Source organism: Camelus ferus, chromosome 11, assembly GCF_009834535.1.
Source record: "Camelus ferus isolate YT-003-E chromosome 11, BCGSAC_Cfer_1.0, whole genome shotgun sequence".
Taxonomy (NCBI): domain Eukaryota; kingdom Metazoa; phylum Chordata; class Mammalia; order Artiodactyla; family Camelidae; genus Camelus; species Camelus ferus.
The window spans coordinates 46920755-46937918 of record NC_045706.1 but is presented as its reverse complement, the minus strand read 5'-3'; positions in this window follow the sequence as shown (position 1 = coordinate 46937918).

Below are 17164 nucleotides of genomic sequence, written 5' to 3'. Positions count from 1 at the left end.
CCAAGCACCTGTGTCCTACAGAAAAAGAAGCCTTTCCTTTTAGGGACCTCTGGAACCCAACGAAAGGAAAAGACGGGAAAGGAACCCGGGGTAAAAAGAAAAGGACAGGAAAATTAAAAGTAGGAAGGGAAGGAAAAGACAGGAAAAGCAAAGAGGGGAAAAAGGAAAGTTAGGATCCTTCCCCCCCCGTTTCTTCACTTTCCTTGTAGTCGGGAAATTTCACTTCCTCACTTTCTCCTCCCTTCTCTCCCCTCCCTTTCATCCCCTCCCCTTCCCCTCTGTTCCTTTTACCATTCCCTTCCCTTCCCTTCCCCTCCCCTCCCTTCCCCTCCCGTCCCTTTCCCTCCCCTTCCCTTCAACGCTGCCATTGTAGCATGAAAGTAGCAGCTATAGATACTATGTAAATAAATGACACACCATTTTAAAAAGATACTGCAGGCCAGAGTTTGTTGATCCCTGTTCTAGAGCTATCAAAGGATTCAATTTAATCAAGACTTTCTTAGTATTTACAACACATTTGTGAATTTTCTTCACATTTGGTCAGCTTATTTTTTATCATGAAAAACAAACTATCAAATAATAAAATTATCTAATAAATTATGAAGAATTATTTTAAAAAATATTTGATACAGGGTTTTTTTTTTTTAAGAATTACCAAAAGAAGTGGAAGTAAAGAAAACAACCAAAATCTAGATTTTCATCATGCCAGACATTTTTGGCTGAGAAACCATTTAGAAAATAACTTTAGCAGAGAAAGAGTTGGTATAATGAATTAGTACATTAACACTAAGAGCAGTGGGTTCATGACTAAACTGTTATTTCTCTTGCCATTTGCAAAACTTGCTTAGGGCTTTAGTTTTGAAGCAAATGGAAAAAGGATTTAACTCCATGGCTTCCTCTGACATTAATGGAATCCATTCATCTATTTTGCCATGCTCTGCTTAGAAATTTACACTTTAAGGCTTATATTTACAACTCTAAGTATGTGCTATGAGCTTGTCTTAGGAAAAAAAAAAATCAAACATAAACTGAATCACTAACTCTCTGATTATTATTAAAATGATTTCTATGAAAGTTTGATGTATCGATTCCTTACTCAGAGCCTACATTTCCAGGACATAGTTTCCTTTTTTAAGACTTCACTCTTTAAAGTCAAATAAAAGAAAGTTGAGTCAAAATCTCTTTTGGTCCTAATCCCCACATCTTATCCTCAAGAAGAAACACTACTTCTTCTGTTTAAAGAACAAGAAGTGTACAAAATTTAAAGTACCCTCAGATTTTGGATAAGGGAATTTCTTAATATATCAATTACAACATGTATATGACAGCAATATGTTGAAATGTAAGTATTTTAAATCCAGTACTGCATTTTTTCATTAAATTTTTGAGTCCATATCAAATCAGCAACATTAGCACAATTTCAAACTAAGTAGGTAGTATAAGTAGAGAATTTTTAAGTCAATGGACAAAAATCTGTACCTCTGAAGTAATACATAGGATTTCATTGAAATTGTGCCTCCTTAAGAATATTGATTAAGTTATAGATAAGCAGCTGTAGTAGATTGTTATTATTGGTCAAATATTAATCCTTCTTCATTTGAAAGGATCACACCTACCCATTGACATGTGTTTTGTAGTTCCTCTTAAAGAGGTAAATCTCTTTAGCCAATTGACATTAGATTCAGTCACATGATTTACTTTGGCCAAGAGTCATGAGCACATGTAACATACACAACATTCAAGTAGACACATTAAAAGCCACTATGTTTCTAGCATCTGCCTTGCCCTTTTCCTGTGCTACAAAATCAGCATGTACAGTTTTAAGTTTGCTGGATTTGCAAATCATATCTGCAATCAATCCCTAAGGTATGACATATTATATGGGTGAGAAATAAACTTTGTTATTTAGTAAGACACTGAAAATATGAGACTATTGCTGAAGCATAACACAAAAAAAGACTCACTGGTTCATTATCATTTTAATAGGTAAGATATTTCAGTGCCATAAATCTCTGAAATCATATACACTAAAGAAGAGAAGTTAAGTTATTAATATTATTAATAATAATTGCCACTTACTGTCTATTCATATTTGTTTATACCAGGATTTTCCTAGGATCAGATAGAGGACTACCATATTGCTAAACACTCAGTATTCTCTGTACTAAATGAAAAAAAAATCACAATTTTTTTGCCTATCACTATTTTATAGGGTCTCTATCTTCCAAAATGTGCCTCATTTAGCTTTAAAGTAGTGCTTTAGATTGGTATCTATCCTGATCTACAACTGTCCTTCCAGAAAGAAAAAGCATTTACAACAATATTAAAAATGTCAACATTTATCATAGAAGAAGCATATTCCCTACGTGGATTGTTCTGATTCTTGTACTGTACTTATACTTACAAAACAATAATTATAAACTCTCAATTTTATTACAGGGACTTTAGATAATTCACTTTCCCTAGCCTATTTATAGACAAAGAAATGGGAGTTAGATAGTTAAATGACTTGCTAAAGATGTGGAGTTAGCTAGGGCCACAGACAGTAATTTAGTACCATGACTCGACTTAAGTCTCCAAATTACTGTTCATACTTTTCATGTGCAATTCTTTACTGACATTAGTAATTTCACTTCCAATTATTTTTTAAAGTTTTTAAGACACTTATTTATTTATTCATTTTTATGAGAACACTTAACATTTTATGAGATTACTCTCTCAGATTTTTAAGTGTATAATACAGTATTTTTTATCTATGGGAACAGTGTTGTTCAACAGATCTCACTTGTTCGACTAGAATTTTATTCACATTGATTAACAACTCCCATTTCTCCCTCTCCCCAGTCCCTGGCAACCAGCATTCTGTTATTTGTTTCAATGGGTTTGACTATTTGAGACGACACATAAATGGAATCATGCAGTATTTATCCTTTTGTGGCTCACTTATTTCACTTAGAGTGATGCCCTTAAGGTACATCCATGTTGTTTTACAGTTGACCAATGTCAAGGAGCTTTTTCCCTGTTTTATTCTGAGAGTCTTATGGTTTCAAATCTTAAGTTTACCTTTAATTCATTTTGAGTTGATTTTGGTGTGTGGTATAAGGTGTGGGTCTAATTTCATTCTTTTGCATGTGGATAGACAGTTTTCCCAGTATCATTTATTGAAGAGATTATCCTTTCCCCATTTTGTATTCCTGATGTTCTTGCCAAAAATTAGTTGACTGTATATGCATAGGTTTATTTCAGGGTTGTTTATTGTGTTTCTTTGGTCTACATGTTTGTTGTTTTAACATTACCATACTTTTTGGATTACTATAGCTTGGTGATACAGTTTGAAATCAGGAAGTGTGATGTTTCCAGCTTTGTTCTTCTTTCTCAGGATTGCTTTGGATATTTGAGGTATTTTATGGTTCCATATGAATTTTAGGATTTTCTATTTCTGTGAAAAAGTGTCATTGGAATTTTTATAGGGATTATTTTGAATCTGTAAGTCACTTTCTGTATTAGAAACATTTTAACAATATTAATTCTTCTAATCCATAAAGAAGGAGATATCTTTTAATTTATTTGTGTCTTTTTCAACTTCCTTCATCAAAGCTTTATAGTTTTCAGTGTATGGCTATTTTACCCTCTTGGGTAAATTTATTCCTAAATAGTTTATTCTTTTTATGCTATTGTAAATGGGATTTTAAAAAATTTGTTGTTTGGATAAAGGAATGAATTTTACTGGTGTATAAGGGGAATGAGATCAACATCCTTGAAACAAATACAAAGTAATCAAGAGAAAAGGATCAAGAGTCAGGGAATAGAAAGAAAAAGATTGATAAAAAAGAAGATGGGAGGGCACTAAGGCAAATCTTACTTATTTTAACACCTGCTTAGGGGTAAACTATCTTAATAATAATCATACCAACCATTTATGGTAAACTTACTATGTGTCGGGCACTGTTACGACTTTACACATCTCTGTTAACACATCTAACTGTGTGTCATTACTAATACAATGTTATTCATGGCAAAACTGAGAATGAAAAATTTAAATATAATTAATAAATGTTAAATTTTTATATACTTAATAAACATTAGAAAGAAGTATCAAAATTGAATTTGTCTAAGATTCTATAGGTCTTAAAAGTAAGGTTACTGAGCTAAATTATTTCCTCATAAGTCAAGGAGCAAAATTCTTCAAACAATACTCTTCAGAAGCATATCCAAACTATAAAGCTACTTGACTGTTTTCTCTGCCTCTCTGTTCCTCTCTTATTTTCTATTTTACTTAATTTAATGTAAATTATCAACATATTTCCACTCATATAAACATACTCTTTTTTAATGTCAAGGGGGCAAGCAAGAAGTTTAATAAGTGAATTACAGGTATGCACTTACTTTCAATCCATGGCTAATTTAAAACTATCTACATTTTTTTCTTACAAACTTTAACTGAACAACTACATAAAGATTCTTTTAGATTAAGGATACTTCTGAGCAAATTGATTTGTGAAATCTGTATGAGTAACACAATTTCACACATATTAAGTCAGCTTAACTTCATATGTCAGGAAACTATCAAATGCAAGCACGCAGTTTGACACACAGACCACAGGAACTATGGAAAGAAAACTATGAATAACTCAACTATTCATAAACAGTGTCTGAGACATACAACTTTATGACATTTCCTTGAGCAAAGTCCCTTAGAGACATGAGCTTTTATAAATCCATTAATATGATACCTTGCAAGCTCCTACCTCCAATTTCCAAATACTTTCTCAGTATTCTTGGAGGCTTGTGGTATATTTTTTCATCTGACATCCAGTTGCCTTAAATTATTTCTGGTGTTTTCAAATGCAAAGATCAAGCTTCAGTTTTTATTTTATAATTTAGAAGTAACTTTATAATTTTATTTTCTTTAAAGAACTTATTTCTTTGTCCAAATGGCTCCTGAATGATAGCTATGAGTTATTTTGCCCATTATCTGGATGTAACATAATTGTGTATCTGCAGGTTGGCATATATGTTCACATTTCAGCATCACTGCCTTTTGAACCAATGTCTCTGGTATAGGTAGATACACTAATCACAGACTACATGGTGGAGGTGAAAAGGAGAACATGATTTGTTCACATTATACTTACAACTTGTTACATTATTTCTTATTGTTCTACTCTTAAATTTTACTAACTCATTGAATGGCATTTTTACAGAGGAAAATATCAGTCTACAAACTTTTGGTTTGGTTATACTGCTGAGACACAATTTTACTCAAGAATATGTTCCCTTAAAAAAATCTACCTTCCACCAGGGTTGAAAATGCACAACTGGATCAAAATTGTGTGTTAATTTTACACACTCATGTACAGAAAAAATTGTCTATAATAAACCAAAGATATATAAAAAGGATGGCTAGTCTATGTTAAAGCATAGAAATGCACATTCAGTGTTTAAGGAGTTCTAATTTACTCTTTTTTGAGAAAATCACCAAAATCACTAAGCAAAAAGGTGTCAACTGAAATGCTCTTTTAAATGGTAGCAGACAAAAGGCTGGTATACATTCATTTTACGGCTTTGAAATTTTTAAAGCATAAACCTTGGCAAATTCCTATGTTCTTTTTGACATGGGCTATTGAAAATTATATATAATTCATTATCCTCAGTTTGGGCACAGTTGTGATTCTATGCAACAATGATAGTGTAAAGTATGCCTAATCTCAACATCTGGATATACATTATACTATATTATTAATAGCTTTATTGAAGTATAATTTATACACCATAAAGATTTTCCATTTTTAAAATATAGTTGACAGACTTTTAGGTTTGGGACATTTTCTGTTGGCTATTTTTTTTTCTGTGTGTGTAGCATTCTTTCCTGTTTCTTTACATATTTTGTAATTTTTTTGACAACTAGACATTTTTGTAATATGTTTTAACAACTCTGCTATCAAATCCCCTCCACCAAGATTTGTTCTTAAATAAATCTTCTCTCAATATTTGTCTTTGTTATTGTTATTTTTGTTACTTCTGTTTGTTTAGTCACTCTTCTGAAGATTCTGCATTCTGTGTAGTGTACAGCACTGAGTTCTGTTCCTACTTTTTTTTAGTTTTTTTTTTTTTTTTTAAATTTTTAAACCTGGCTTTCTAGGGTTCACCTGGGTGACCATAATTTAGTGCTCTTTCATTAATTAATTTGTTATAACATTTCCTTGAAAGCCTTGATTTCCATCTTTTGCCAAGGGGATCTCCATATGAAGACACATCTTTGAATTTCAGGCAGTTTATAAGACAGCTTCAGCTTTCACTTCTTACTTGGGTATGGACTCAAAGTCAGCTTGAGGTGGACGACTGTGTTCTTTTATTATCCAAGTTCTATCCTGGAAGTGAATACAACCATTTACATATGTGCAGTCTTCTCGATATTCAGGAAGATGTTGAAGCTTTTCAAAGTTCTCTGCGAGCATCTAATTCATCATTACCTTCTTTTAATATTTTTGGTGAAGTGCTAGGCTCTTGCTTACCACAATGGAAGTCACAGCCTTAAGACAACTGTGATGCTGCAGGGTGATTGCTATAATTTATAGTGATGCCCCAGGGTAGGGCTTTTTTCCCTTCCTACTAAAATGAGCTCTGAGTCATATCAAATAGCCACGTATCTTTGAAATGGAGTTCTGTGAAAACAGTCACTGTTACTGGAGGTGGGTCTTATAACTGAAGTTCAAAAAAGGTTAGCACTCCCCATTTGCTGTGAGAGTACCAGTTTTCCAGAGCTTCTGCACCATGAAGATGGGGTAGGAGGGAAACTGAAAGGCCATGGGAATAGCCCCAAGTTGAAATGCCCCAAACGATCCTCTCTTATGTAAGTTCAGTAGTTTTTCTTGAATAAACACCCTTTCAGTTTATTCTGTTTCATTGATTAATTTCCAGAATTTTTAAATAGTTAATTTTAGTATTTTGCTGTATTTTCATTATTTTTCTAGGAGCACAATTCACTCAGGTCCTCATGTTGCCACTCAGGAAGTCAGTTTCCTCTGTTGTAATTTTTAGTATTTCTGCTCACTATTGGGAGGAACTTAGTGATTAACCATGGTTTGGAGGGAAGGATACTTCTAGGCTTTGACTTTTGCTTCACCTTCAATCTGCGTAACTCTGCCTGTGTTAGAAAGAAAGAAAGTGGGGTGAGGGTGTAGCTCAGTGGTAGAATGTATGTCTAGCATGCAAGAGGTCCTGGGTTCAATCCCTAGTACCTCTATTAAAAATAAATAAATAAATAAGCCTAATTACCTGTCCCCACCAAAAAATAATAATAAATAAAATAAAATGGACAAAGAGAAATTGTTTAAATTATTTTTTAAAAAAGAAAGAAAACAGAATGAGGAATATCATTTAAACCTACAAAAGACTGAATTTCATTGTGGAGATGACAATTGTTTATGAAACAAAACTTCAAAGTATAAAAGCTAATTTATGAGAGGTTAGAAATATTTCATTTTTAGAAGTCTCATTTTCTTCTCTTTCCTCTGCATATTGATGGACTATTTTTTTGCAGTCTTTCCTGATTTCCTCTGGTTAATTCTCTTGCTATGTAATAAGGTTAAACTCTTTTGCTTACAATAAGACTGAAAATCCAGACCTTGATAACAGAAGTGCTCCTTCTAATACCAAACAATATGAGACAAGAAAAGAGACAGGTAAACAAGAAAGGGTCATTTGTACTTGGAAAATGTGAGAAAATAAATCAGCCTAAAAATGCAATAGAACCTACCCATTCTCACACTTAAGTTTGGTGTGGGAAGTTCTTTGAAATGGAATTATAACTGAAAATTAGTATCACCTCGATGTTATATACATGTTAATATATTATTATGCTTATGTAGATGTAAGTATACTTAAGCCTAAGAGTAACATATTATATACAATTCTATTCCTATATTGTGGTTTCAGTCATCATTTTATCCCTATTTATAATGTATTGAGGTAAAGAACATTTCTAAATGTTTATAGAAATAACATACCTCCATCCAGTCACACAATTACCATTTCTTTTTTGGTAGATTTACTCTCTCAGCAACATTCAAAGAGGTAACAGTATTATTAGCTATAATCACCATGCTGTACAATAGATCCCCAAAACTTGTTAATCTTATAACTGGAAGTTTGTACCCTTTGACCAGTATCTTCCCACTCTGCCCACCACCTAGCCCCTGGTAACTAGCCCTCTATTGTAAGTTTTGCCAAATTTGATTTTATTAGATTCTATATATAAGTGATATCATAAAGCATTTGTCTTTCTCTGACTTATTTCACTTCCCATAATACTCTCTAGTTTTTTTCAAGCTGTCACAAATGGCAGGGTCTCCTTATTTTCCATGGCTGAATAGTATTCCACTTGTACAAATATCCTACATCCTTTTTTATCTCTTCATCTGTTGACAGACACTTAAATTCTTTCAAATTGACTTTTGCAAATGATGCTGCAATGTTGTAATAGATATCTTTATGACAGATTGATTTAAATTCCTTTGAGTACTCAGAAGTGGGATTGGTGGATCATATGGTAGTTCTGTTTGTTTGTTTGTTTTTTAATTTTTGAGGAATATCCATATTATTTTTCCACATGCAGCTGTACCAATTTACATTGCCACCAACAGTGCCCAAGAGTTCCCTTTTCTCCACATTCTCCACAAAACTTGTTATATCTTGGCTTTTTGATGATAGCCATTCTAACAGATATGTTGTGATAAGAATCAGTTTCATTTTTCTGTGTGTGGTTATCTAGTTTTCCCAATTCCATTTATTGAAGAGACTATCTTTTCCTGATTGTGTACTTTTGGTTCCTTTGTCAAATATTAGTTAACAGATATGAGATGGTTTATTTCTGGGTTCTCTATTCTGTTTCATTGGTCTAGTGTATTTTTATGCCAGTACCATATTATTTTGATTACTCTAGCTTTGCAGTATGGTTTGAAGTCAAAAATTTGTGATGTGTCAGCTTTATTCTTTTTTCTCAGGATTGCTTTGGCTTTTCAGAGCCTTTTGTGGCTCCACATAAATTTTAGGATTGTTTTTTCTATTTCAGTGAAAATTACCATTACACGTTTGATAGGGATTCCACTGAATCTACAGATGGTGTTGTGTATTATGGAACTTTTTACAGTATTATTTCTTCTGACTCATGAATAAGAGATAATTTTCCATTTGTGACTTCTCCAATTTTTTCATCAAATCTTGCAGTTTTCAGTATACAGATTTTTTACCTCTCTGGTTAAATTTATTTCTAAGCATTTTCTTGTTTTTGATGTTATTGTGAATGGGATTATTTTCTTTATTTCCTTTTCTGGTATTTGTTGTTGATATATTAACAACTTCTTTCTGTACATTGATTTTGCATCTTGCAACTTTTCTAAGTTCATTGATCAGTTCTAGCAAGTTTTTGCTTTAGGATTTTAAGATTTTCTGTCTATAAGATCATAACACCTGCAAACAAACAACAATTATACTTTTTTTCCCCTTTCTATTTGGTTGCCTTTTTTTCCCTTTCTTCCCTGATTGCACTGACTAGGTCTCCCAGCACTATGTTGAATAAGAGTAGGAGCGTGGGCACACCGTCTTCTTCTTCCTCACCTAGTGTCAGACAGTAAGCTACAGAGCAACAAAATACGAGGGGGATGATATAGAAAAATGAATCTCTAGAACCCTAAAAAACTGTTTTCAGTCAAATAGTTAATCCAAACAGGAAATTTTACCATCATCTTGGTTAATGACTCACTCTGATTAATTGATCAATGTTGATAAAAATTCATAAACTACAAATAAACAGAAAAGGAGATGATCTGCTGGGAGGAAAGAACAAAAAAAAAAACAAAAACAGAAGAACGTTAGGTAACATTTTATTCATTCCTGTGGGAATTGACATATTATTGTGCAAACAGTAATAAACTAGGATACATGGACAATTTAATTATAATTCTCTTTTCTCTCCCATCAATAGATAAAATGTATACCATATCTTCTTGAGAATACTTGCCCTTTCTCCTTACTCAGTAACTTCGTAAGGAAAAAATAATGATTCACCCAATCAGTAAGATTTGGAAAACGAATGACCAGGTTGAGCTAGTTCTTTCCGATCTATATTTTTCTAGATACTTTGCTGGGACACAGAAATATTCTCCTCTGTTACAAGCACATCGATTAAGTCTGGTTTCTGACTTCTAGCGCCATAAGAAAAGAACAGGGCAAAGTCAGCCCTCCATGCCCTATGCAAATATTTAAGTTTCAGCTTTGCAGAGGGACTCTAAGAAGACCTTGAGTTCTAAAACTCTTTAAAATGATGACAGACCCAAGCAGTATTTTCTCATTTGGTTTGCCAGCGATAGTGGTGCTATTTTGATCCTTCTCTGAGTCCTGTGCATATTTTTCAAGTGGGTCAGAATGTGAATATCAATTCAGAGAGATAGTCATAATTGCTTCAAGAAATTTTGTTGGGGGGTAGGTTACAGCTCAAGTGGCAGAGCACATGCTTAGCATGCACAAGTTCCTGGGTTCAATCCTCAGTACCTCCTCTGAAATTAAAGAAATATATAAAACTATCCCCCCCAAAAAAGAAATTTTGATGGCAAAACTAAGATTTATCTGTCTCCAGTGCAAAATTCAATAATATTTACATCAGTTAAAACATGACACAGTGAAAAAAACTCCACCTTTCTCCCTCCTTTGTTTTACCTATACATGTATGTACTCCCCCTCAATAGCCTTGATACTTGAAGGACAGTTTGGTTATACATCCTTTATAAGTGAGGTTATAAATTTATAAAGTACTTACTTAAAAATTTATAAAGTTCTAATTTTATAAATAGGGCTCAGACCTTATTTCACTGAGTTAAAAAAAATACTGCCCAATTGCTGCTTTCTTGTACATGTTGTTTTTCATTAGGCTTTTGCCATTTTAAGTCATTTTTCTTTTGCTTTTTTATTTGATTTTTTTCATGGGGGGCCTGGATATAGTAGAGATTGCATTTTTATTCTAATAATTTTCCTAGGATATGTACGTAAGTAGTTTGTTTTGGTTTTAGTTTTCCAAGTACCTGATGCAATTGTCAAATTTCTACACTTACATATTTCATTAATTCTGAAAAGTTTTCTTGAATTAAAATTTTAAGAATTCATTTTTATCCTATTTTTTTCCTTCATGGTCTCCAATAAAATAAATCTTTTCTCTACCTGTCTCCCAGCATCATTACTTTCTTTTTGACTCTTTTATAGTTCTTTATTTTATTTTTATTTTCTTGGTTATTTTGTACCTTTCCTCAGTTTTTAAATTAAATTTTCACTTCACTCTATTCTATTTTAAGCAATTATTCTTTATTTCTAAGATAATTCTGTCATTTTCATCCCTTTTTTCCTACATTTTTAATCAATACTATTTTTCCTATTTTGTGTCCATTTTTTTTCCAAATTAATATATTAATTTCTGATTTTAAGTGGGTTTTCATATAGTTTATTTGTCTTAGTATATTTATTTCTCTTTGGCATGCCTTTTACATTTTTATTCTGCTTTATGGTTGAGAGGGAATTTTCCTTGGTTGAGGCATGTTGAGTATTGTTTACTGATAAATCTACTAGTCATTTCCTTTTTTTTTTTTAAGAGGGAGGGTCTTTCAAAATTCTTGACTCTCTTCTTTTAATTCAGCAGGATCAAGGTACTTCTGTGGATTTAGTTAGTTAGTTAGTTAGTCTTTTATGGTGTGTGGAGAAGATGTATCTCTTGAATTTTTAGTTCTCTTTTGTCCTTCAGGACAATACATTTTCTCGTGTTGTTTCTCTTTTCCCTTAACCACTCAGTTACCAAAAAGTGCTTGTAATTCCCCTTTTCCACTTTTTTTTTCTCCTACAGAAGCTACAAAGTTTTATTCAGATTGCATATACTTTTAATTATCTTCCCTGATATTTGTTCTCTCATCTTCCCTGACATTCTTAAGTATTTTTATACTTGGGGTGAATGAGTCTTTATGATGAAGGGCTTCTAGATCAAACATATGTCCTGTTACTTACTTCCTTCTTCTGCATTCCCTGCACTTTACTCAATTTGCCTTTGTTTGCCTCAAAGACTGGCATTGGGTGGGAGCATTTGAGATCACATGCTATAATTTGGCATTTTTCCTATTTTTACTTTTAGGTAGTTTGGTGTTTGAGCATCTTTGTCTTGACATTATATTGAGCTTTTTTTGTAGTGTTATATTTTTCCCTCCCTGTTTTTCTCTATTTTGGGAGAAAATAATTAGATGAAGGGATCTAGGCCGTCATTACTGTCTTCAGCTATCTGGAAATCCTTGTATGACAACAGTTCATATGTGAATGCTTAAAAAAAAATCAAAATTTATTCAGGGAAAGAAGTTAATTAACTTAATAAAATTAAGATTAGTTGAAAAGGGACAAAATTATACCTGTTGAGCGAGACAAGACAGTACTATTCTTAGAACCGCTGTAGAGCTTCAATTTTTCAATTAGTGTTAGAATGTCTCAAACATTTTCCAAACACAACAAGAAAAATATAAAAGCTTTAAAATACTAATGAAGTGTCTTTCAGTTTGAAGATACTTAACAGAGATAGCTGGAAGAAACTTTATCAAGTCTAATATCTTTATTAATAAGCAATCACAACAGACTAACTCTATTAGATTGCTCCCAAACTGAACATTCAACATTTAATTTCTTTATAACCAAATCCCTCACTAATAAATTTAGCTATAAATTGCAAATTGTATGAGAGCTAAAACTGAGTGAGACAGCTATCTCAATTCTGGAAAAGAAAAAGGCCACAAAACAGCAATGGTCATTTAGAAATGCCATTACCCATTTGCTTACTCAAAAGATCTCAATTCCAGTGGGAGACATGGCACTCTACTCTTTGAGGTGTCCATTACATTATTCAAATAGAGAACATTCATCCCCATCCGAAGACTGTGGCATTTTATATGGTTTGAAAACACTAGAGAAAGAGAAAAGGGAAAAATGGAAATGAGATGCTCGATAGAAACAAAGATTGATGAATAATTTACTCTGAAAAGATTCAGCCGCTTGGTCATCATTTGTAACTTATGGCTGCACACACTCTATCGGTCTCATTGTAAGAGTATAGGAATTCCTTTCAAAAATCTAGACTTAAATCATTTAAATCAGTTAACTTTTACTTAGGCCCTGCATTGTGCTAGACATAATAGAAGTGAGATACAAAGATGACTAACAATTTCTTATTACCCATCTTCTTTCAGAAGGAATTTTAAATGGTATGACCATGTTTCTGCCTTCAAGAGTCCATCCAGTATGGGCACAAACTTGTACACAGGACAGAATGAGAAACCCACAGTGAAGGAGATGTTACAGAAACACAAGGGAGAGATAGAGTAATAATTATAGGTAGTAAGGAGGGCTTTATACAGGAAGTATACTTGAAACAGACACTTAAGAATGGGTGAGTTTTTAAAGAGTAGAAACCTGTGTGAAGTAATACCACAGAGAAAGGATAGCATCAGCAAATTCTCAGAAGCAGGAAATTTTTAAATAATGTGACCAGTTTGAAATGGCTAAAGTATAGAAGGCCTTCAGTAGATTAAAAAAAATTCTTGATGTGCAGTTATAGGGGTTGTTTGTCAAGTCTGTTACTTGGATTATGATTTAGGCAGTATGAGTAAGTACGGTTAGTGTTATAGGTTTATCAGAATTTTGCCTGGGGATTTTTACCCAACTTTTTCCTTTATAAATATTCATTCATTCATTGTTTCCACCAGTTCCTATTGAGTATCTCTTGTGTGTTAATAAACCTTGTTCTACAAGATGGGCAAAGAATAATTAGCAAGACAGATGATGCTCTGGTTTTCACCAAGCTTGCCTTTGAGTCAGAAAAGTTAGATTGTTAATGGTAAATAAATAATTTAAGAAAGTGGTAAAGGTAGAAAATAAAACATGATAGCTGAAAACCAATTGACTTGACTGGATGGTCTGACTGTACTCATGTAGCAGGTACTCTTTGTGGCCTGCATCAGTCCCCTCTGCTGGCCTCTGGTGGATACAGCCCTTGCATGCTGTACGCATGCCATCTAACCTACCTGCCTATCGCTTTGCTTGCTCTCCTGAGAGCATCCTCAGAAGCCACTGAACTCCACAGTACCCATGTGCAGGAAATCCAAAAGTGCAAGAAGAGGAGAGAAGTTAGCATTTCTAAGATAGGGGATAGGATGACTGGGTCAGTGCCACAGCCTCCTTCCTTTCCTTTGATGAAAGAGTTCTGAGGCATAGTCTAGATGTTTCCTTGGAGCAAGAGAGTCAAAGCCGGTTTAAATAGGTTTCCAGCAATGATAATGCAATAACCTACTTTTAACTGGCTTCTCCTCCTTTCACTTCTCACTCTCCCTGTTCCATCACTCTTGCTTCTTGAGATCACTTTCCAAACATTACCTGTGCCAAAGACGTTTACATGGAATGATTGTAGAGGGAGGCCTCTCTGAGAAGAATAACTAACCATGCCAAGATCCAGTGAGAAACAATTGAGAAAGAGAAAATAGAAGTGCAAAAGCCCTGAGGCAGAAATGGAGAAGAAAAGAAAGGTAAAAATAATGGAAGTAGACTTAATAATTGTGAATAAATAAAATCATGAAAGTGTGTTATAAGATTATATTGTATAAATTATTAATAATTATAATTACAATTTTCTGTGAGTAATTTGGTTTAATTTTGAGAATTCTAAAGCTCTCTAAACCACAAATTTTTCAGAATTATTTTCTCTTGTCACTGACCCAATTGTGCCTTTAAGACATCCTGGAGCAAAAGCTGTCACAGAAGTGAGAGATTTTAAAAATTTAATTACATGCCTGTGATGGCAGGTATGACCATGAACCTCATATTTTACTGCACATTTTTAGTTATGGTTTCCTAATCTCTCTGTAAAGGAGATTCTCATTCTTTCTCAGTGACTTCTTCTCACCAGTATTTATATGTTTCTTGTTCTCAGTGCATAATTTTTTCTCAAACTGACATACCCCACGTTCCAGCCTCAAGTCCCATAATCTCAGTGAAAGGCACTTTGTAGGATTTACAACTTAAAAGTGTTTGTAAAAATGTAAAAGTAATTAGTGGTTACAGAAACAATAAACCAATATTAATCAGCATCTTTCTAAAAATTACTTTAACTCCAGAAAAAGATCTACAGAAATGGGAAATAGAATGGATATATTTGATGGAACTGGTAGGAGTAGAAGAGAAAGGGCTTAGTTAGGGTGGGGAAAGCAGGCCAAGAAAGTAAACGACTGGGCGTAAACAGCAAAGTGCCCAGGGAGGAGTAAGGCACCAGTGTTAAGTGGAATTATGGCTCTGAATGAGGGGAAAGGAAAACTGGAAGAGGGGTAAGTCACTCATTCAAAAAGGTAGTCCACAGGTCATTTTCCCTGGAGTGATTACAGAGTTTGTTCAAGTCACAGAATGCATTCATGGACCAGACAGTGACCTCCAGTGTCTCCTCCAACTCTAAGATTTTGCAATTCTAATTCCTTTCTTGTTGGCTTGCATTCATGAAAATCCTTCAGCAGAAATATTTGGGGTTGAAGACTAACACTGTGAGCAAAGAGGGAATTAGATTAGCAGTCACTTTAAGACAGCTATTACAATTTTATTTTACATAAAAATAAAGGAGTAAGAATATCACACTAAGAGAATTCCAGTGAAAGTCTAAGCTTTTTATTTTAGTAATAGTTTATCCAATATAATATTTTTTTTTCATTTTTAACATAAGGGGTTCAGAATCGCTTTATAATTTCAGTAAAATTCTTGTGAATTCATTTTTGTTGAAGATAACATATACACTCAGAGAAAAAATGTTTTATATTTTTCTATTAGTGAACACATGCAAAGCCTGACTGGGTTTACAACCAGGAAATGCTTACTTATGCTGCCCACATCCAGACAAGCATCATCAAAACAGGTGTATGCGCTGTCTCACTGAACAGATTTAGGAAGAAAATTCAATAATCTGAGTTTGCCTTTTCTTTGTTTTCTTTCTTTAATTCTAATTTTCATGGAAAAGATCTTATTCTTCATTATTTTCCCACATTGAACCATCAGTCCTCTCTCTCTCTCTGTTTCTCTATTTTCCTTAATAGAAGGGGCTCAGTATTCAGTAATGGAAATTCCCTTAGGTATAAGAAGATGTATAGTAATAAATAGGCACAATGACAAAAAGGCATTAGAGCACAGTGGTCAAAAATATGGATTTTGGATTTATAAAGACTTGGCTTCCCATTAGACATTTGTCACAAGATGATCTTGTATTAATATCTATGATCCTGTTTCTTAATAAAGAATAAGGGCCAATTACACCTACCTTATTAAATCATTATGAAGATAAAATACTTCTTATAAAGTACTTAGCATGGTGTCTGACACATAGCAAAATTTAAATAATGGGTGATAAATGAAAAACATAGCCTAAGTAGAATGTAAGCTTGGGATAAGATCTCTATACATCGATGATTTTCCCAAAGGCTGAAAACTGTACCTAAATTATTCATTGAATAATTTTGATGTTATTTGTACTATATGCAAGATAGTTAAGATCCTCTAAGAGCAGCAATTACTGCCCTTCATGATGCCTCATATTTGCTTATTTATTGCTGAAAAGATAAAAGTAAGTCTCACAGTCATCCTAAGAAAGGGAAGCACTTCATTAATGTTTGGAAGTGTTGTGTAACCATTTCTGTTCTAATTATGTGTACCTCTAATAAAATTAAAATTGAGAAGAAATACCTTTATACTGGATTTTCTAGGCACTGGCATTTGCTTCTTATTAAAACTAATTTAATTTAAACCACTACCTCCAGGCAAGTTACAGCCGACCATGATGCATGCCAAGAAAACATAAATTAGGACAATTCTAATACATACGATATGGTTGTTTCTATACTGCCTAGAAAAGCTCAACCAACCAGAGTTCACATTAATTTCATACTGACTGGATAACTGTATTCCTATAGACAATTTATATACAGAACAGCTGAAGTACAGATTTATATTTTTTAGATTTAAATTATATAATATAACTAATCATTACAGGAGTTGAAGCCCCTTTACCATACGTTACCATAAATGGTCAGGTTCCCAATCTAAACCTGCACCAACACTT